This window comes from Macaca thibetana, chromosome 20 (assembly GCF_024542745.1).
Source record: "Macaca thibetana thibetana isolate TM-01 chromosome 20, ASM2454274v1, whole genome shotgun sequence".
Taxonomy (NCBI): Eukaryota; Metazoa; Chordata; class Mammalia; order Primates; family Cercopithecidae; genus Macaca; species Macaca thibetana.
In genome coordinates, this window is record NC_065597.1 from 15,180,720 (window position 1) to 15,202,627 (window position 21,908).

The window sequence follows — 21,908 nt, forward strand, 5'->3', positions numbered from 1 at the left end:
TTTCCTAGGAAGTATGGGCACGTACTTCACTCCCACAACCTTAACTATTCAGTCCACAAAAAGAAAAACTTTCAGTGGTCCTAACACAAAGCCAAGTGTCTGTGGTGTGTCTTTGTGTTGATCACAGGATTTGTGAGGGTTTTTTTCCCCCATCTTTACTCGCTTGCCATCAAAGGAGGAACCAATTAAGCCAAATAATAATATTTAAAACCTGACAGCCCTCGGGAAGCTGAAATGAAAACCTATATTTACCATGTGGATGCTTTAGAGCCCATGTTCTTTGTGTGACCATAGATTCACCCCAGCTTGATGCCATGTGCATTACCGGTGCCTGGACACAGCAGAACTAATTATAGACAGAGCTCACATTTTCTGTGTCTGAATGTCACTCCTTGTATTTGTTGATGCAACTTAGAATCCCTCTTCCTGACCCATGCCATATGAGAACAAAAACAGAATAGCCTAGAACACAGTGAATAGTGTGGAATACTTAGCTTTCCCCTGTAACTGCGTACACAAAGCAAAAATGGTCTGAGAGGGGTTTTAACATGTGAAGTGTTTGTGCAGAGACCTAGGACTTCTGTGATTTGTACAGAAGAATTAAACAACAAAAGCAATTTAAAGAATTTGTGTATTTTGTTGCTATGACTTCTCCCTGTATTTTCTTCCTTCTTTGACTTTATCTCTTTTAGTATAAGAATAAAAATTTTCAGTCTTTTATAAAGGAAGAAAAAATATAGCTTTTAATATGGGCCAGATACTATGCATTGCTTTTATTAAATTAGTCAGAGATCACAGTATTTTTTCCTTGTATCACGTAGGAAAATGTACATGCATAGGACCTAGGGTTACATGAATATGTGCGTGAATATGTACATGCATAGGACTTAGAGGTACGTGAATATTTTCCTGCACACTCCATCATGTGTGTTTATGCCTTAGCACAACCATTTGTGAAAGTTTGTGTGTGTGTGAATGTGGCTGTGTACAAAGGAAAGGGACTCCTGCTCCATTATTCCAAGCAATTAAACTCCAACAGCAGAGGGATGAAGAGGGGGCCCTGATTTTCTTTTCCTTTGCAGTAATTGCCTCAGCATTCATCTTTGATCGGGAAGAGAAGAGGAGGAGAGTCCTGCAAGTTGACATCCCCGGTATAAATATATACATTTACATACACAGGGGCAGCGCAACTCTGGAGCTTTTTACTGACGTCTCTGACCTGAAACCATTGTAGCTCCATTGACACCTCATTTAATTGAACCCTTCCCTAGCAGTGCAGAAGCCAGAGACTTGAAAGGGGGAGGGAAGAGGAAGGATGGGTAATCAAGGCAGACTCTTCTGCCTGAATGTCTAGAAATGACAGAGAAGTAATTGCTTTTGAAAAGCAAAAAACCAGAAATAGCACAATTTGTTCTATTTAGCAAGATGCTAAAACAGCATAAAGATATGGGGATTTTGCCCCAAATATAGCAAAATCCCTACCCTGAGAATGAAATTGATTTGGATTTCTGTGCAAATAGGAATGAAATAGATTTTTTAAAAGAAGAAGAAAGAAAGAAAATGCAATCCTAAAAAAAATAAAAATCCAGAGGCTTTCGTGGTTCAAAATGGCCAGAGACAATAGTAAGATAATTCTGAGCCCAGAGCCACAGCACAGCCCCTTTTGTCAGCTTCAAATCAGTGAGCCAGAGGGTCGAATCAGTTTAACCTGCCTGTGTGACACATCACCCACCCGCCTGACCCAAGAGTGGCCTCATTTTTATGGATGCAGAAGCTCACGGTGTAATTCATTCCCCGGCACACCCCAGTCGTTCAATCTCCTGCCTTTGCCACAAAGCTACACTGCATATTCTCTGCCAGCTGAAGGGATGAGATATCAGTCAGCTTACTGCTTAATGCAGGAGTTACCCTGCCTTATAGCTGGAGAGTAATGTCCCTTGTACAGCATCAATCTGGGGGCCAAATCACGCATGCAAATTAGCGCATGTCCACAAACTGAGGGTCTTAAAGTAATCCTTCTGGACCTGGAGGAATCAGCAAGTTTAGGAAAAATAAAACCTAAAGGATGATCATTTGGTAATCTTTGCCCCCTTGTCATCAGCTCTTCATTCGTGATTTTTGGTTATATGTTAATGAGGACACTAGAGCAGGTGCACAGCAGACAGGTGCTTTACCCTTCCATTAGTGCATGGTAAAATGGCAAACAAACAAAAAAATGGCATATTAACAATACATTACTAGTATATAGAATCTTTACAAAGTACTCACATACACTGTTAAATTTACATGGATCTCTCAACAACCACGTGTAGTAGCAGAAGCAGCCAATTTAAGACCCCACATACAGATCAGGAAACTGAGGCTCATATAGGCAAATACTTGCATAAGTCCCCACTGCTGACAAGCAGCAGAGCAGAGAGTCTAACGTACAGCAAGATGGGCCCCAGTTCTGTGCCTCATATTAGAGGGCTCTACTCTGGCCCCACTCAGACTCCATCTCATCCCTTCCCATTGTGTGGGGATTCCATGGGATCAGGGGGACAGGGAGCAGGGTGCCCACTCATCTCTTGCCAGCCTCCCTTCCTCTAGACCACTTTCCACTCTTCAGGACTCTAGAAATTCAAACGTGCCTGCAAGACCTGTACAGGACTCTTCCCTGGGTCCATCCTTTTGGTCTACAACACTAGGCCTGAGGGATATCCAAGGGGTGACTGTTTGCAGGACTGGGGAATGAATGAATTTTGGATGTGTAGGCAGAGTGCCCACACAGATCTGCATGAAATAATTCATAGTGAGAGACAAAGCCAGAGGTAGAAAGAGAAGGGGGATGGGTTGCAGTCTGGGACCTGTGAACTAAATACCCACACTGTCATGGTCTAAAGTCCAAGGGTTCCTAACTAGAATATGTGGTTTCTTAGGGTGTAATGAAGGTATGTATTTGTCAGAGTAAGAAGATACAACATGTTATATGTTTTTATGTAACCATTTGATTTGTAACTTTTAAATATTTAGATATATGGAATACAGACCTCCATTTGAGCTCCCACCTCAGGTTCTGTGACTGTTAACAGCAAGCTGGTTGAAGTGGCACTGGGGTACATGGTAGAGACGAGTGAAAATTTGGAAGAAATTACATAACCTACACTGACATAAATTTTCTTTAGCTCTCCTTAAGGGGCCTAACAATTTATTGGCTTTTATAATATAGCAGTTTCCCCAATAAGTCATTGAAGGCTAAGAACCAATATTCCTGATAGTTAAAGGTATTAATGATGAATCTGATGAGAAAGTAATAACGATTTTATGTTTTCTAAGTGTATTAGCACAAGCTGCTGGTTAATTACCCTGCCATGTTCCTAAATAATATTAAAGTGGCCCAAAAAAGTTAGTACCCTGGATTAAAGTGAAACATTTCTTCCAGGCAAATATGAATTCGTCTTCATCAGCAAGATCAGGCTTAAAACTCTGCTGCAGATTCATGACTAAGTTGATTAGCTGTCCATTTTCAGCAGGAGAATCCATTCTGAGAGAAGGCAGCCCAAAGCAGATGGGACAATGCTATGTATATGGCTCTCTGCAGCAGTTTACATCTGGCTTTTACAGAGATGCTCATGCTAACCTAAGGGACATGCCAACTCTCACCTCTTTGATGAAGTTCTCTCTCCTAATACTGAACTTTCATACCACTTTGTATCTCCATAGGGTGAAAATTGTGGTCTTTGTTCGCCAGTCATTTCTCTATCTCTTATCTTTCCTAATAGACTGTAGAGGTCTGGGACCCTACAACTTTCACTTTTGAATCCCCACAGGGTGAGGTGCATATAACAGGCATTCAATGAATATTTAGTGAATGAATAGACAGAGGATTTCTACTTTTGTCATTTTTTGTACTTTTTTTGTTTCTTTTTTGCCACATTTTTATATGTTCTGCAGTATTCTTCATGGTACATCCATGATTTTTTACCAACCCCTGAAGAATGCCATTAAAAGCATAGACAAGGCTTTTCTTTTAGCTTTGGGAATAGCCATCGGCTAAAGATATTCCTATATGTGAACAGAGCAATTTTGTATTAGTTGGTGTAGAGACTGTGTCCCCTACAAAACTCATATGTTGAAGCCCTAAGCCCCAATTTCATGATACTTGAAAATAGGGCATTTAGGAAGTAATCAGGAGTAGATGAAGTCATTTGGGTGGGACCCTCATTATAGGATTCATGTCCTTATAAAAAAAGATCTCAGAGAGCTTGCTCTCTTCTGAGGCGCAGGCATGTACTGAGGAAAGACCACGTGAGGACTCGGTGGAGAAGGCGGCTGTCTGCAAACCAAGATGCCCTCACTGGGAACCAACCTTACTGAACTTTGATCTTGGACTTCTAGCCCCCAGAACTGTGAGAAAATCTCTGTTGTTTAAGCCACCTGGTTTATGGTATTTTGCTTATAGCAGCACGAGCAGACTAAGACAGTTGAGAATGCTTTTAGCAGAAAAAAACAAAACTTGACATCTGTTAGTTGAGTATGTAATAAAGACATTTAATTTCAGACAGTAAGATGTTAGAAGGTTGGTAGTTCCAGAGACTCAATATTATTATCAGAAACTCAAAACCTTTTCCTCCTTCTATCCTGTCATCTTCAGTATATTGGCTTTTTGTCCCTGTGCTTTTACTTTTGGTAATGCTGATGAAGCATCTAATCAGGAAGGGAAACAAGACATACACAAGGCCCGCCTCGTTTTTAGAAAGCAAACTATTTCCCAGTAAGTCAATAGACTTACCCATAAATATCATTGGCAGGGACTCTGTCACATGGTCACCTTAGCTTCAAGGAGCTAGAAAGGTAAGTATCAAACAAAGAGGCATAGATTGCCAAATGGTCCCAGGCCAATTGTCATCCATCCCCTGAGGCTGGACACATTACCGTTTGAACAAAATCAGAGTTTTGTTAGCAAAGAAGAAGAGCCGTAATGGTTGTTGAATGACAAACAAATAGTGTCTGCCACCTCTTCTGTATGTTTAGTTTTAATATTATCAGTGGATATTTTACTCTCTGTCTTAGGCTATTTGGGCTGTTATAATGAGATACCATAAACAGAGTAGCTTATAAACAACAGAAATTTATTTCTCAAAATTCTGGAGGCTGGGAAGTCCAAGATCAAAATGTCAGCAGATTCAGTATCTGGTGAAGGCACATTTCCTGGTTCGTAGGTGGTGCCTTCTCACTGTGTCTTCACATAGTGGAAGGGCAAGGCAGCTCTCTGGGGCCTCTTATTAGGTCACTAATCCCATTTGTGAGCGTTCCTCCCTCATGACCTAATCACCTCTCAAAGGCCCCAGCTCCCCACACCATAACGCTGCTAAGTTTTAGCTTGAGTTTTAGAGTGACACAAATATTCAGACCATAGCACTGTTGTCCCCAAACACTTCATCTTGAGATTATTCTAAATTAAAAGTTCACATTTCAGTAGAACCCCTGCTTTACCATGACAGACATATAGTTTGTCATACATAAAACCCACAAACTCAAGAAAAAAAGAAAGCATCCATGGAAATATATAAGTAACATTTTATAAATCATGATGGATTCTGGAAAAAGACTCCAGAGCTCCAAACAAGACCAGCTAAATCAGAATCTCTAGGAATGGGGCCCTACCATTGGTAAAGATTGCCTTGTGATTCTAACATGGAGCCAGGATTGAGAACTACTGCGAGAAGGATTTATAGAAAGCAAAGATACAAGTCATCTCTACTTTTAGCCTCTCTGGAAATCTTTTCCTGGCCCATGATAAATTTTGTCATTGTTTCTCAGTGTTCATATTTGTTTACTCATTAAGATACTGCCTATGTGTGTACTGTGTGCATATAGCTCTGTGTGAGAGGCTGTGGATATTAAGGAGATTTTAAACAGCCTATATTTCAAGAATTTTCTGTTCTTTGGAGTAAATGAGTGAATTATTTCTATTTAAACAAGGTCATGTTTATTAAATACCAAAATGAAAGATATTACAGGCTTTAGGAGGTCCCATGAAGGCCAAATAAATGTGGACTGGAACAGTTAGTTGAGGCCTCATATCCGTGTTAGAAAACTTTGGATAGGCAATGACAAAGGAAAGGCCATACTTGGAAATCACAACATGCTATTTCTAGTGTGTTTGGAATCTGGCTAACTCTATTGATTCTCTTGGGGAATGGAAGATAAGACTAGAAGTATTGAAGGAACTGATGGTTTGGGGGTTTTGTTGACTTTCTAATTTTTAATTTGTGTGGGTACATAGTAGATGTATATATTTATGGGATATCTGGGCTGTTTTGATACAGGCATGAAATATAAAATAAGCATGTCATGGGGAATGGGGTATCCATCCCCTGAGGATTTATCCTTTGTGTTACAAACAATCCAGTCATACTCTTAAGTTATTTTGGAACTGGTGTTTTGATGGTTTGATGTCACAGCTGAAGAAAATATCAAAGCAGGCCATTAGATCCTAAGTTTGCAGGAAAAAATTCAGTTTGTTGGGGCTAGGGAATGATAATTTGGAAATGTGCAGTAAGTAGTCAGAAATATAGGAGTATGCATGGGACAGAGGTGTGTTTGGGGCATAGAGATAATTGTAGAAGCTTTGCGGGTGGACACAGAGGTAGAAAACTGGAAGCTCAGTTCCCAGGACTCCTCCTAGCTCACCCCCTCCTTGGAGCCAACACTGGGCTTTGTATATACCATAATGTAAGCATTTGACACCACTGTAGTGCAATTATTCATCAGTCAACAAATATTTATTAATCACCTAATGTGTGCCAGGTATAGGTGATGTAGCAGCAAATGATATAAACAGGACCTAAATTTGGAGGGAGAGTAAGAAATAAGCATGTTCAGGAATGGATAAGTTCAATGAAAAAAACAAGAGAGGATAATGTTTAAGTGCATGGAGTTGGATGTGTCTCTGAGCTAGGGTGGTCAGGGGTCCTGAATGATGAGAAGGAAACAGCCATGTGAAGATCTGGGAACCAGCATTCCAAATAGGAGGACCAACATGTGCAAAGGCCCTGAGAAAGGAATGAGTTGGCACATTCAAGGCACAGAACAAAGGCTAGAGCATAGAGCCCAAGGGGGAGAACAGAAGGGCATTCACCCATTTCTGTATTGATTTATGTTTTACAAATATTCATGAAGGGACGACTCTTCTAGGTTTTAAGGTACAGCAGTGAGCAAGCAGAGTTTTTCCCACATGAAGACTGCGTAAGGTCAACTGCATAGACAGAGCCTTGAAGGCTCTAGTAAGGAATTTAGATTTTCTTATGGTTGCCATGGTAAGTCTCTGGAGGGTTTTTATTGTTGGAAACACATGACCCAGTTTGTGTTTTATTTTTTCCCCATCTACTTTTTGCCAGACCCTGAGGCCCTTCAATGAAGAGACTGTCTTGCTCACCTTTGAATCCCCCAACATCTGAGCAAACGGCCTGTCCCTTGGTAGACACTTAATAAATATTTGTTGATTGAAAGAGCCTGTCATGAATGTCTGCACCCTGAGCCTGAGAAAACTGCTTCAAAAAGAGACACAAAAAGTTGTCAAAAAGTTAAACATAGGATTACCATGTGACCCAGAAATCCCCTTCCTTAGGTATATACCCCAAATAATTGAAAACAGGTTGACCAAATATGTGTACACTAATGTTCATAGCGGTACTATTTGCAATGGCCAAAAGGTGGAAGCAACCCAGATGCCCATCAATGGAATGAATGGGTAAACAAAATGTAGCACATCTGTTCAATGAACTGTTCAGCCATGAAAAAGAAAGAAGTCCCCACAAGCTTGTCCAATATGCAGCCTGCAGACCACATGCGGCCCAGGATGGCTTTGAATGTGGTCCAACACAAATGTGTGAACTTAAAACATTATGAGTTCTTTTGCAATTTTTTTTCGTTCATCAGCTATCGTTAGGGTTAGTGTATTTTGTGTGTGGGCCAAGACAATTCTTCTTTCAGTGTGGCCCAGGGAAGCCAAAATATTGGACACCCCTGTTATAATATGGATGAACCTCAGAAGAATCCAGACACCAAGGGTTGCATATGTATGATTCCATTTATATGAAATATACAGAATAGGCAAATCCATAAAGACAGAAAGTAGATTAGTGTTTGCCAGTGTCTGGGGGGAGGAGGGAACAGAGAATGACTGCTTAATAAGTGCAAGGTCTCCTTTGAAGGATGATGAAATGTTTTGGAACTAGATAGAGGTAATAACTGGACAACATTGTGAATGTACTAATGCCCCTAAATTGTACATTAAAATAGTTAATTGTATCTTATGAGAATTTTACCTCAATAAGGGAAAGAGACAGATAGAAGTATCAGTCAATTTAAATCATGGGAGAAGTATAATTCCCATACTGGAGAAATTTGACAGAGAAAAAGAAGAGTGATATAGAAGGATAGCAAAATGGACCATTGGCTCAAGAGAAGGTTTTTTGGGGTAACAGGAAGACTTGTGTGTATTTGAAGGCAAAGAGGAAAGGTGTCAGACTGAGATCCTAGGAAACACACTGAGGTCTTTCCAGGTCTGAGAAGCTGAAGACTTCAACATAACCCTATATGAAGAGATTGGTCATTCACTCAGGTAAAGAATGCTGCAATTAGGATACTTCCAGGAGAAATGTAGTTGGGGGAGCATTAGAAGTGATCTAGTCCAGGCTCCCTACTCACTAGTGATGCAGTGAACTGACAACCCAGTGTTGGAAGTCAGGTCTCCAGACTTACTGGGCACAGCAACTGTGATGATTTTTACTTTACTAATAGTTTGGGATTATCCACAAAGGCCATTTGCTGTTAAACCTGTATTTTATCCTTCATTTTTTTTTTGTTTCTGAATTCAACAAATGTGCCTGGTGTGTGCTAGGAATTGAGAAGACGAATATGTTTGACTGGTGAGTTCCACTTACCCTAATTATAGCACAGGTGTCAATATGTCAGTAACTCCCAAAGCCCAATAGCCTGGTAATGTTGCCGAGAACTTCACTTGCCAAGGATTTATTCATCTTTCTGGGTCTGAGGTCTGATTAGCAAATGAAGTTTGATCTGTGTATACATGTGGTTATGGGTATGTCTATGTGTAAGAGCTATTTTTATAATATATTTATTTATTAAATAGAGAATATATCCTTCGAGTTCAAAAAGCAAAATACGAAAGGATCACAGTGAAAATCCTGTTTCTATCCACCTTGTTCCTTTTCCCAAAGGCAAAGCATGTTATGTTTTTGCATACCCTTTTAGATATTCCATACATATATGAGCAAACATTAATACATGTGTATGCTCCTCTGTCCAATTTTACACAAACAGCACACTACACAACCTGTTCTACACCTTTTTGTTTTCATTTACAATGTATTATGTTCTTAGATATTAAGACCTTTCTTGACCCCTCGTGTCATCATTTTATTTTCCTGCAATGGTTACAAAGAAAGAATTTCTGTTTAGGAGAATACTCAGTGTTTTCATAGCTTCATGATATCTCATTGTGTGGACACACCATTGTTTATGTAACCAGCATCCTACTGATGGCCATTTAGGTAGTTTCTAATCTTTTACGATTACAAAACTGCAATGAATAGCCTTCTACATGTGCCATTTCACATGTGTGCAGGCATATCTGTAGGATAAATTCATAGAACTGGACTTGCTAGATAAAAGGGTAGCTGCATGTAATTTTAGTGGGTCTTGGAAAATTTCATTCCATAGAGTTTGTGCCACTTTCCACTTCCACCATCAATGTATGAAACAAACCTATTTTACCACACCTTCACAAGTTCATTGTATTATCAGTAGTTTGGGGGTTTTGCAAATAGTATCTCAGTGTGGAGTTAATTTGTGTTTCTCTTACTGTGAGTGAGCTTGTTTACTTAATATGATTAAAAGTAATTTTATTTCTTTTCCTATGAACTATTTCCCTGTTTTCCGTTAGGTTATTAGACTTTTATATATTGATTTATAGGAGCTTCTTATCCATATGTTATAGAAATTAACTGTTTGTCTGTTATATGAATTATAAATTCTTCCCAGCTTGTAATTTTTCTGTTTACTTATGATGATTTTTTTCATATAGAAATTTGTTTTACTTTTATGATGATGAATTTATAAATCCTTATGTTTTGACTTCTGGGTTGTGTGTTATATTTAGAAAAGACTTCTCTCCAACAGTATTTTAAAGAATTCTCTCATGATTTCTTCTAGTAATTTTATGGGCCTATTTGTAATATTTTTATTTATCTGAATTTATTTTGGAACATTTGGCGCATTGTTGGATGTTGTCCCAGCACCATTTTGCCATCATCAAGTGAATGCCATTTGTATTTATTCATCTAGTACAATTTAAATCAAAATATTGCTGTCAATTTCCAAATGAAATAAATGTTGATTGAATTCCTACTATGTGTAAGGCATAATATCATGTTTTCTTTCTAATTTTTTTATTCAAGAATAAATGGAGACAGGATTTTAAGGCCAGAGAGCCAGAAACTTCCTCTAATAGGTTAAAAAAAAATATTTAGCAATAGTCTCTTCGTATTGGTAGGAACTGAATACAGCCATATTCAGTGAGAAAATAAGCTAGTCAAAACTGCAAGCAGAGAAAAGAAAACATAAGTGATTATTTATAGGTATGAGTTTTCCTCTGTAACCAGGGAAGGAAAATGAAATAGATAACAGGAGAGATTGTCAAAGACCACAATATCTGTGAACATATGATGCTACAATATGAAGATCATAGCTATGAACACTATGTAAATATTCACTTGAAATAGAGCTTGTGAAATGGAGCTCAAAACGGATTAGTACTAAGAGATTCTAAAATAAGTCATTATCTTTTAAGTATTCTTTCCTTTGGCATGAGAAAGACCATCATAAAGACTATAAACCTTAAATGCTATATTGAAACAATCCTAGTTATATGACTATTAATAGGAACCCTATGACTCAGCTATTGATGAACTGTTCCTCCAGCCTTCCTTTACCATGGCCTGGAACCAGTGGGTGCTCTTTTTTGGAACATCATTGGAATCTATATCCTAGAAAAGTTTCTAAAGAAAACCAAGTTGTACCATTGCATGGATTCATAATGTGCATGTTTGTGTGATTCATCCATATAGAATGTTACAGAAATATTACTGGAAGGGGAAGAGACAGGGATAAGAGCCAGTGGTGGTATGAGTCAGAGGCAGGGGAGAGAACAAAATGCAAGGAGAAAATATATAGGATCCCTGTTCTTTTAAAGAACATACAGAAACTGAGGATGAACAGGAAGGTGATGTTTACAGTTTCATACTGCCCGTCTTTAGTGGGTTGAATAATGTCCCCCCAAAATTCTTGTCCACCCAGAATCTCAGAATGTGATCTTGTTTGCTCCTTGCAGATGTAATTAGTTAAGATGAGGTCATACTGGATGTGGATGGGTCCTAGAGCTGATTACTGGTATCCTTATAAGAAGAAGAAAGGACACACAGAGACTACAGTGATGTTGCCACAGGCCAAGCAATGCCAAGAATTTCGGGAGCCACCAGAAGATGGAAGAGGCAGGGAAAAATCCTCCCCTAAAGCCTTCAGAGAGAGCATAGCTCTGCCAACACCTTGATTTTGAACATCTAGCCTCCTAAACTGTAAGAAAACACATTTCTGTTGTTTTAAGCCATCCAGTTTGTGGTAATTTGTTATGACAACCCTAGGAAACAAATACACCACCCTACAGAAACATCATATACCACCCTAAACAAAAGCCTTTCCTCTGTGTATCCTATCTGTCCTTTTCCCAGTGTGACATAAATGAAAATATCCTCGTAAGGTTAGTCTTTGGGCCTTCAGGTTTGCCAGGCCATATTGTGACCTGATACTCACTGGCTATAGTGCCATTAGCACTTTTTTAAATCTGTAAAATGCAGAGAATGCTACTTGTCTCTTTCATAAAGTTATTTTGAAAAAAGATGAGTTAATATATAGTAAAGTGCTTTTGAAAGTAGAAAATACTATATTGATGTAAACGTAATTATACATACTGCAACTTCGTAAATAGTAAGCTCAAATAGTTACTAGTCCAGACTTTTATTTTTATCAGTCGGATTTCACCCATAGTTACACATAAAAAATAATATTTATTCTGATTTCCTTACATAAATGGTCTATCTTGAGACAACAGGCCAAATACTTTCTTTCCAGGGCAGACCAATTAATAGTAAGTTTTCTTAGTCCTCAGGTGTCTCATTTCCTCTGTCTTAGAAGTCATGGATGTCATGAAGATATGGAATTCACTTCTTCATTCTTATAAATATTGCTTAGTTTCCTTGTGCCTAGCACTGTGCTTGGTCACTGCGATCTACTGTTCAAAAGCAAGATCACATACAGGGTAAGGTGATGGGATCTGCCTCTGAGGTGCATAGTCTCTGAGAAGATGGTATTTGAGCAAACACCTAAAGGACAAGAGGTGGGGCAGACCTTGTTGAGTAGACCTTGACAAAGAGGTGGGATTTTAGTCAAAGTGCAATGGGAAGCCCTTGGAGGGTTTTGAGTGAGGGAGAGGCATTATCTGATTTCAATGGTAAAAGATGGAGCTGGCTGCTGTGGGGAGGACTGATTGTAAGTTGCAAAGTGGAGGCAGGAATGCCCATTAGCAGGCTTCTGGGGCATGCTATGATTGGTGGTGGCTTGGAACAGGATGATCTTGGGGTGGTGGGGTGTGAATAGCCCAGGACACATCTGAAGGAACAAGAAGCAGATCCTGTGGATAGGTGGGATGTTAGGGTGGGGAAGAAATAAGTGGGGCTCAGATAACCTGACCTATTCATCAGCAGCCCTGATTGAAAGCAGCCCTACTGGATACACCAAGTTTTGCAAATCGTTGTTGTCTGAAGTATCTCTCTTCCTACCTGGTAAATCTGCATTCACTGCTAGAAGACAGATGAATGTGGTTGAACTCAGTTGCCTAATTTTGGCTGCTTAGAACAACTTGCTTTGAAACCATGCAAAGAAAGAAGTTCTCTATTAGCCCCTGCTCTTCTTAGGGCTCTGAATGACTTTGTCTCTATTTAAACCTGCTAAGGAAGGCTAAAGGCATTTATCCTATCCCTGGTTCTAACATAAGATGAGAATATTCGGGTCATTTCATTTTTCTGTATCTTTCATCCAAGAAGTGGGAATATTAGTGTCCACTCTGCAGAGGTTTTCTGACAATAAGATGAAATAACATGTGGTCAGGCAGATAGTTGAACTTCAATAAAAGATAATGATGATGGTGATGGTGATAAATGTCTCACAAGACAGAAGTGAGTGAAATTGACCTGATTCCAGCTGAGCTTGGAATCATCTAGTTCCATCTAAGTCTCTCCACTACCAAAAACCCTCACTACAACTTTAGCCTGGGTCCATAAAGAAATATGCTAGGATTTGGTTCATCCAGAGCACCAGCTCAGGCTGACTGGGTAACCTCTTGAGGTTAGTATATTACTTATTCTCAGTTATTTTGTGAGACATGGGAATAATTTTTGAAACAGTAACAAGGAAAAGTAGTTTCTGGTAAAATAACGAGACTTCCTTATTTTGAGCTTTCCTTTGATGCTTGCCACCTCCCTCCCATTATGGCTTTTTGTCCACCGTTGAAAAGGCCAGTGTCCTCAATTTGTGCCCAGCTGGAGAGAGAACATTGAGCTGAACAGTGCAAAGAAGCAAAGAAATCACACTGAGATGATATTTTCCTTTATGAGACATTTCAACAACCAAACAGAGAGAATATCTTATGAGCTGATCATCAGTTTTAAATATGGAAAATGTTTCTTGCTTTGGAGCCATCATTATGCCCTTATATATTTGATGTCACTGACAGAGCAAGCGAGAGATTTGTCCCATATAAATAACATATTTAACAGAAAGAGAGAAAAGAAAAAAGTATGATTGCTTCCTAAATCCTGATATCATACCAAGAGTCCCGCACATTTGGGAAGAAGTTGCATTCTTTTTGAGATGGGGGTCTCACTCTGTCACCCAGGCTGGAGTGCAGTGGCATGATCATAGCCCACAGCAATCTCCACCTCCTAGGCTCAAGCACTCCTCCCCTCTCAGCCTCCTGAGTAGGCAGGACTACAGAGGTACACCACCAAACCCAGCTAATTTTTGTATTTTTTTTTTTTTTAGAGATAGGGTCTCATTATGTTGCCTAGGCTGGTCTCAAATTCCTAGTCTCAAGTGATCCTCCCACCTTGGCCTCCCAAAGTGCTGGAGTTAAAGGTGTGAGCCACCATGCCCGGTCTAAAGTTGCATTCTTGATCTGAATGCATGACTTTTATCTTCCTCTAGTTTATTCTCTTTTTTTCCTTCAAAATGCTTTGCTATTTTTGCATGACACTTTCCTTTATGTCTTTAATCATTTTAAGCATACTTATTTGCAGTCTCTACCAGATTGTTCTATCACCTGAAGTTCTCAAAGGTATAAATCTGCTATTTACTTTATCTACATTCACTCTTGGTCTTTAGTTTTGTGATGTGTGGGTACATCCTCACCAGGGCTTTATTTACAGGAATTCTAGGTGCCCTTTGTGAAAGTGTGGCTCTCCAGAGCATTTTGAGTTTGCTCCTGCCAAATGCCACAGGGATATTCCTGGCCTGAGACTAAGTTTGATTTTAATTTTTCAGCTTAGAGGTTTCTCAACTTGGTAGATAGTAACTATAAATCCCCTTACCTTGTAAAGCATAGTCATAGATTCTCAAAGGACATTTGTTTCCTTCCTATGCACCATGAAAAGACAAGCACTGTTGTGATAATAGATGGATTTTTTTCCTCTTAGGCCATCTTTTTAAGGGTCTAGTTTTATGTGAGGATTCAGTTTCCCCTTGCTAGTTTTCGTGGACCCTTGTCCCCATGTGAATACTAAAACCTAATCCCTGTAGTCACTGAGTCTGGGCAGTTCTCCTCAAGGCAGATACACATCCCACAGCTTACTGATTTTGTTTCAGTTCCCTCTTTGTACCTGGCATTTGGGGAATTTTCTACTTGCAAGCTTAGCCCTACACTTAAAAGAATGTGTGTTCTATTTTATTCAAAATAACTTTCTGGTGGAAGGGTTTTTGAGTTATCCGGCCTACCCACCATATGGCTGGAAATGGAGCTACCAATTCATTCTTCATGCTTGCGGCCAAAGAGACCTTTCTACAATACAAGATTTTGTTACCAACCTTGCATAAAACTCTTGAATGGCTCCCCAGCGATCTTAGGACAGACACTGAAATCTATAATCTATAAGGCCTTGAATGGATGGGTCCATACCTCTTTCTCTAGTCTCATGTTGTATCATATCTTTCTTATTCTCTATGTTCTACTCATACTGGGGTTTTTTGGTTTCTGAACTGTACCTTACTCCTCCTTACCATATCAACTTCCCACGTTCTGTTCCTTCTTAGTGGAACACCCCTGTGTTCTCTCAGTATTCACCCTTCATATCTCAACATCATTGCATCGTGGCAGTTGTCTAGGTTGAGTTTCCTCTGGCTCATGTTTGTTGCCTCAGATACCTATCCTTTATTATACTTATCACAATTGTGTTTTTACTTTTATTTGTAGTTATTTTATTAATATCTCTTTCACCCACTGGGCTTCAGGCTCTGTGAAAGCAGGGGCCATATCTGTTTTTGCTTTGTATTTTTGTTAGTCAGTAAAAGTAATGTTAGCTTCTACACTCACACTAACATAAACAATCCTAAAATCTCAGCTGTTTAACAACATTAAAATTGGATTCCTTTCACCATAATCCAAAGTGGGTCAGGGCAGTCTTTTCCAACTGGATCCCCAAAGACCCAGGTTGCACCCCATCTTCAGCATGTCACCATCAAGGGTCACATTGGAAGGGAGGAGAAGGAAGGGCCATGAGGAAGGTTTTTATAAGCCAGCCCAGGCATGCCTCTGTCTCACCTACATTCCATTGGCCAGAGCTCAGTCATAAGGCCCCATTGTAAAAGAGCTGGGAAATACAGATTATCTGTGAGCCTGGGAAGAAGAGGAGAAAATGGTTATTGGCAGGCACTCAAGTCTCTGCCACACCATCCTATTTTTAGCAAAGAGTAGTTCCTGGTAATAGGAAGTTATTGATAAGCACAAATTGAATGTATCAATGAATAGATGGCTGGCTGGTTGGTTGGGTAGTTCGGTGGATGGATGGTTTTGCTGTCAGTGAATGGCTCATGATTCATTTAGTCTGTAAGCTCTTTAAATATAATGACCATAATAACCATATATTTAAGTATAATGACCATATCTTAAGTATAATGACCATATCTTTTAAGTGTATTGACCATACCATGTTGTTCATTATGATATCCCGCTGCTAGAGAAGTTTTTGGCATAAGTAGAAGCTCACACAGGAATGCATAATTACCACTGCTTGGGAGATTTCATGAAGGAGATGGAATGCTAGGGGATCTTTAAAGAAGTGTATGAAAAGAAATTAGGAGAGCAACTTAAGAAATAAATTTGTGAAGACATGGGATGGATAGGGGAAAAAGTAGAAAACACGATGAAAAGTTAGTGTGCCTATAGCCGAGAGTAAGAAAGGAGGGAATCAATGACAAGAATAAAGAACCTTAGAGAGGTAATATTTCACCTAGCTAGTGTCATTTGAACACCATGTCTGCTAAGTTGAAAATTCCTTCATTTTCTCTTTCGATGTATGATAGCCTTACACCTAGGAATAAAGTTGTCAGTGAAATAACATCTTTCCCTCTCCCTTCTTGACCCTTACTGATTGAAATGAGTACTATGTGCACAGTAAGTGTGTATTTGGATTGGCCAGAAGTTGGTACTGTGAAAGTCACTTTGCCCCTGACCATGCAGAATGGAAAACCACACTAGTTCCAGCCCCAGCTGTCAGGCCAGGATTTCGCCCTAGCCCTTTTCCAATCAATACATAGAAATGCCTGGTGCCATCGGGAGGGAGCTGCATTTTAAAAAAATGAATAAAGTAGGACAGCCAAAATCTTTACATTCTTTATGCTCTTCTCTGCAGCTTTCTGCCCAGGGATGGAGACTACTATGATAGCTGCAGATGGGCAGCCTGAAGGTGCCATCCTCCCCTGCTCTGAGAAGGGGATTGGGGATACAAAAAGTAGCCAGTCCTACAATACAGGCTTCCGAAATGCACCATCAGAGTTAGTGACAGGGGAGCCGCTCTACCTCTGGGGCTACAGCAGTGCAGGGAGCTTTAGTGGATCAATACTTTAGTCTTGTCATGCTAATTGCTCATTGGTTGACATTCATGATCCTTCCTTGCTCCCTCCCTATGTAAACTCTTTACAGCTGGAACAGCGAGATGCAAAAATCCGGAGCCTTCAAAGCCAGCTCCTGCAGAAGAGAGAGGGCCTAGCAGCTGAGGTATGGTGCTCCCCAATTTTCTTGCTCCCCTTAAAAGAGCTTCATGTGTGTCTGTATGTGGTGGTGGGATAGGGAGACGCACGAAGAAATGCCTCAGGAACTCTCCTGCGACATGTAAATGGTATTATCTTTTCAGAACAAAACAATGTCTCCTCCTCTTCCACCCCTGCCCCCCCCCCCAAAAAAAAAACCCAGAAAACAAAAATATCCACCGGTTCTATAAGTTTGGTTGCAGCCCCTCTTCTGTTTTGGTGAATGTGTTGCCCTCCACCAGTTCACAATGAACACGTACCTGCACTGTCCTCTTTGCTCTCAGACTAGGGCATGTCAGACCAAGCTGCTGAGAGAGAGAGAGAGAGAGAGAGAGAGAGAGAGAGAGAGAGAGAGAGAATATGTTTGCGTGTATGATCACGCCTACCATATTGGCTTCCTGTCCCTGGAACATCAGGTTTTCTAGCTGGCTGAGCCTGTCCCTACACTCATTGTTGCCAGTGAGACCATCCCAACTCCTACCCTATATGCTCCAGGCCTGTGCTATGCAGGGTTTTGTTAAGCCGGTTAGTATTAATTGATTTTTTTTTTTCCATTTTTTTCTTTCTTTCCCTGGGCGGGTCAATAGCTGGATGCTTCAGGAGCAGAGGATCTATCAACTGCAGACCAAGCATAGGGAGACGCAGGCAAACCTGGAACAGTAACCCAGCCAGCTCCAGTTGCTCCCACAGTACTTGGTGGCCAGACAGTCAGCAGCAGAAAGCATGCCCCGGGCCATGAAGCGGGAAATCGACTCTGACTCAATCCTTGAGGTCAGGTAAGTTTCTTTACTTTTGGAAAGTAAGGCAAATGTTAACCAAGTCTTTATGTCTTGCTCAAGAGAGTCAGCAGCATCTGGGCCGATTTCAGTGAGTGAGCTAAAGATCAAAATTGGAATGCTCCAGCATATCTGGAAGGATGGAGGGGTTGGGGGAAGGAATAGGGGCTTGCGGGATAGACAAGGGCTAACCAAACTCCGATCCTAAGGTGAGCCACTGCAGCCAAGCAGATGTCCTGTGTATCGATCCCTGCATCCTGTTATTGATTTCCTCTTGGGGCCAAGAATGGGGTGGACCTATGCAGGACAAGAGGGGAACTGACACCCTCCCAGAGGGCCAAGCAGCCTTAATCGGTGATAACAGTGTTAAGTGGTCAGCCTGGAGATGAGGTTTGCTTAGATCTATTGATCTGCATTCCCCTGGGATATGAATCCTTCTGAATTTGCTTCCGTAGATATAAATATTTATAATTAAAATAGCCTAGGAGCTTTTTACAGGAACAGAGAGAGTGGCCCATCCCAGGATAAGGCTTGATACCGATCTCTTTCGTCTCCCTACTCCGGACACTCTTCTCACTGTCTTGCATCTGTTTATACATCTCTGTTCTCTGTTTTGAACCCTATTTTGCTCAGCTTCTGAGTGACAGGCACAATATCTCAGACTATCAGAGCTGGAAAAAATCCATTCTTTCTGAATGCAGCCTCCAGCTGAGGAGGGAGTGCCGATCCCCCCAGTCAAGGCTACACAGTTTCATGTGCATTCAGGAGCCTGGACTCAGAAAGGAATGGGCTATTTTGGGGGCAATGAGGGAAGACTTTTTGAGTTGTTGCTTTGTTTTTGCTTTGACTGGGGCATCCATTTGGATCCAGTAACAAACAAGCTTTGTAGCACAAACATGTTAGCCAATGCTAAGATCCTGTGTTGACTCACTTGTAGTATTACATCTGGGAGTACAACTTGAAGGGCCCCATACTCTTGTTTCTCAGCACCTCATAAATCTAAGCTCACGTGAAATGAACAGAGCATCCCTTCTTCAAGAGAATGGAAAAAGAAAGGATGCTGAGGAACTGGTGGGGGCAGAGTCCTTGAAGCCAGCTAGCAAGACTGAGACCACTGATCAGTGTTTCCCCCCTGAAAGGACAATCTTATAAAGAATTGGAACCATTAAGCTTTAATTTTTAGAAATTTGGACGCTAGGGGGAATGGTCTTTAGGGACTACTGTGGTGCCTAAACCCATCATCTGCTCTGGCCCCACGATACAAATCTGTTCACCCTGAATCGTTCATCTACTTGAATGTCCAGGATACAATATTTTCAGTTTGGGAACTTCTGACTGTTTTTCTCAGGTGTCTGCCTTGCTTCAATGCTTATATCTTGAACAGCGTGTCTTTATGTGTCTGTCTTCGGCAGGTTTCATTAATTTGTAATTTATGCCTACAAAATTGTTTAAGCACTTCTGGATCTTACACTGGTCAAGGGTGTGTGGTAGTGGGTGTGTGTGCACTCTACAGACTGTCGGGGAGAATCTACTGGGTTTTGCTTCTCCTGATTTAAAAATGTTTAGTCATTCTGATCCATATGTGTGAGTTTATAAGTGTGTGTCTCTGTATCTTGGTGCAAGTGTCTGTACTCGGGAAGCAGTGAACACGAGCAGTTTAGAATAGTGTTCCACATTTCTCTACCATTTGCGTTAACTGTGTCTTTCCCAAATGCATATTCAGCTTCATTGTTTTTCTTTTTATTCAGAGGTGGTAGTTTTCAAACTCAAATCTAGCTCATTTGTCTCTTTTAGCACGTGATTGAGGATTAGGGACTATTCTAACTGGCAGTCAAGGGTCAGTATTTTGGACTCCATTTGGCTTAGATAATTTATATGGAATAAAAGTCTAACAGATATAATCACAATAGCCTTGGCTTAATAATTTTCCAAGCATACTTGAAGTTGAAAAACACTTCAAACTAAAAATGGAAGAATGTTCTAGTTAGTAAGTTATATGCTTCTGTAATCATGGAGAGAATTGGAATGCAGTTCTCTTTGTTTGATTTATATGGCAACACCAAGAATGTGAAACATGTGTTTTACTGTAGAAATAAACTTTCAACATTGACCTAGAGAATGGAAGACTCAGGTTGATACTTAAATCCTGCTCTGCCAAGTTATAATGAAAAGCATCTTAATAAGAACAGATATTTTTAGGAAGAAAAATCCTAAGATTTGTGTCTTTCTCCCATTATTTGCAATATTTGTCAACATTTGCTTGCATGATTCCTGTGAAGAACCAGCTTATTTGGAGAAAGTGATTTAAATTTTAGAATTGAGTGTACTCCACTAATTAAATGTGTATGTCCTTGTGATCTTAGTGCCACTAAATCTAAATAGCACATACATAAATTCACTGCTGTCTTATGCTACAGGTCATATTTGAAAGCTTGTTGCCAGCTATAAGAAAGTGATTTTATTATGGAGTTATCTAAGACTTAAGATAACACGTTTCATTGTCTACAGTCTTGTAAGAATTTAACTCTTATGTTATAGATATTTCATATGCTACATTTACATTTTATATTTTATACATATAGAGGTCTTTAAAATACTATGTCTAAAAGGTTTCCTCTTCAATATATTTTATAATACAAGGATAGAAAATTTCACTTTATTTCTATATTCAAAACATAAAATGTTATAATATTGATATTTCACCTTTATTTCCATATTAATAACATATGTATTATGTTTCAAACCTTTCTAAGCATCTTGACATACTCATTTGATCTTTAGAGCAAATTTACAAGATAAGTTAGAGCAGAAGTCATTATCTTCATTTTACCAATAATAAAACATGCACAAGGTGACACAGATATTAGTGTCAGACTTGAAGCTGTGGCCTGAAGCTAAGGACTCCTGGTCAAGTACTCTTTCCACAGCTACTGCAGCTTCTGTTAATGTTTGATAACTTTTTGGCATACTCTGTATTTCCAGCACCTATTATAACCATTACAATGCATGTAAGGCAAATGTTGGTTGCTCTTAGATGATCCTTAGCATTCTAACCACACAAGAAAAGGTAGCAAATAAGTATTTCAGGCATCTTTCTTGGGCTTTTATCACACACAACCTGCTGCAGAGTCTGATGTCATGATGGACCTTTATTGTCAGCTTCAGAAATTCTAGGTGAGCTATTAATATGCTTAATGAGTTTGCTCCCCAGCAACATGTTCCTGTGAAAACATGAGGAGTATATATTGCTCACTATGTTTCACAAAACAGTTAGGTACATATTTTGTCTTCATGCCTATCAACATTTGCCTTAAAGACACATTATATATAATTTGAAACATCCATGAAGCTTTTCCTCTTCCTGGAATAACTAGCACCCCTTCCTCAACCTCTTCCCCATTCAGGGGTTCTTGACCTTCACTGTGTTATGGACCGCACTGCCAATCTGCTATATACCTAAAGCCTATGTACCTTTCTTAGTATAATGCTTTTAAGTACATAAAATAAAGAATAAAGCATGTAGAATTACAAAGAAAATCAATTTATATTGAAATTTAGCTATCAAAATATTAAAACCAAATATAAACACCAATATTTGGTATGATAATATGTATAGTCTCTGTTAATACATTAATAAAGTCCAGTGGTGGTTCTACTACTATAATTTTAAAGCAGTGATGAGTGTAAGGGATATTTTGAAATATCTACAAT

At 39.7% G+C, this 21,908-nt stretch overlaps 1 long non-coding RNA gene across 1 annotated transcript in view; it reads left to right on the forward strand.

Moving 5' to 3' along the window:
* The first annotated feature begins 785 nt into the window (after positions 1 to 785).
* LOC126943789 (uncharacterized) overlaps positions 786 to 21,908 on the forward strand; it is a 60,465-nt gene continuing 39,342 nt past the window's right edge. Inside the window, exons 1-5 of the long non-coding RNA XR_007721854.1 lie at positions 786 to 893; positions 11,399 to 11,642; positions 12,226 to 12,382; positions 17,315 to 17,389; positions 18,009 to 18,197. This is a non-coding gene — a long non-coding RNA (uncharacterized LOC126943789). The remainder of the gene's footprint in view (positions 894 to 11,398; positions 11,643 to 12,225; positions 12,383 to 17,314; positions 17,390 to 18,008; positions 18,198 to 21,908) is intronic.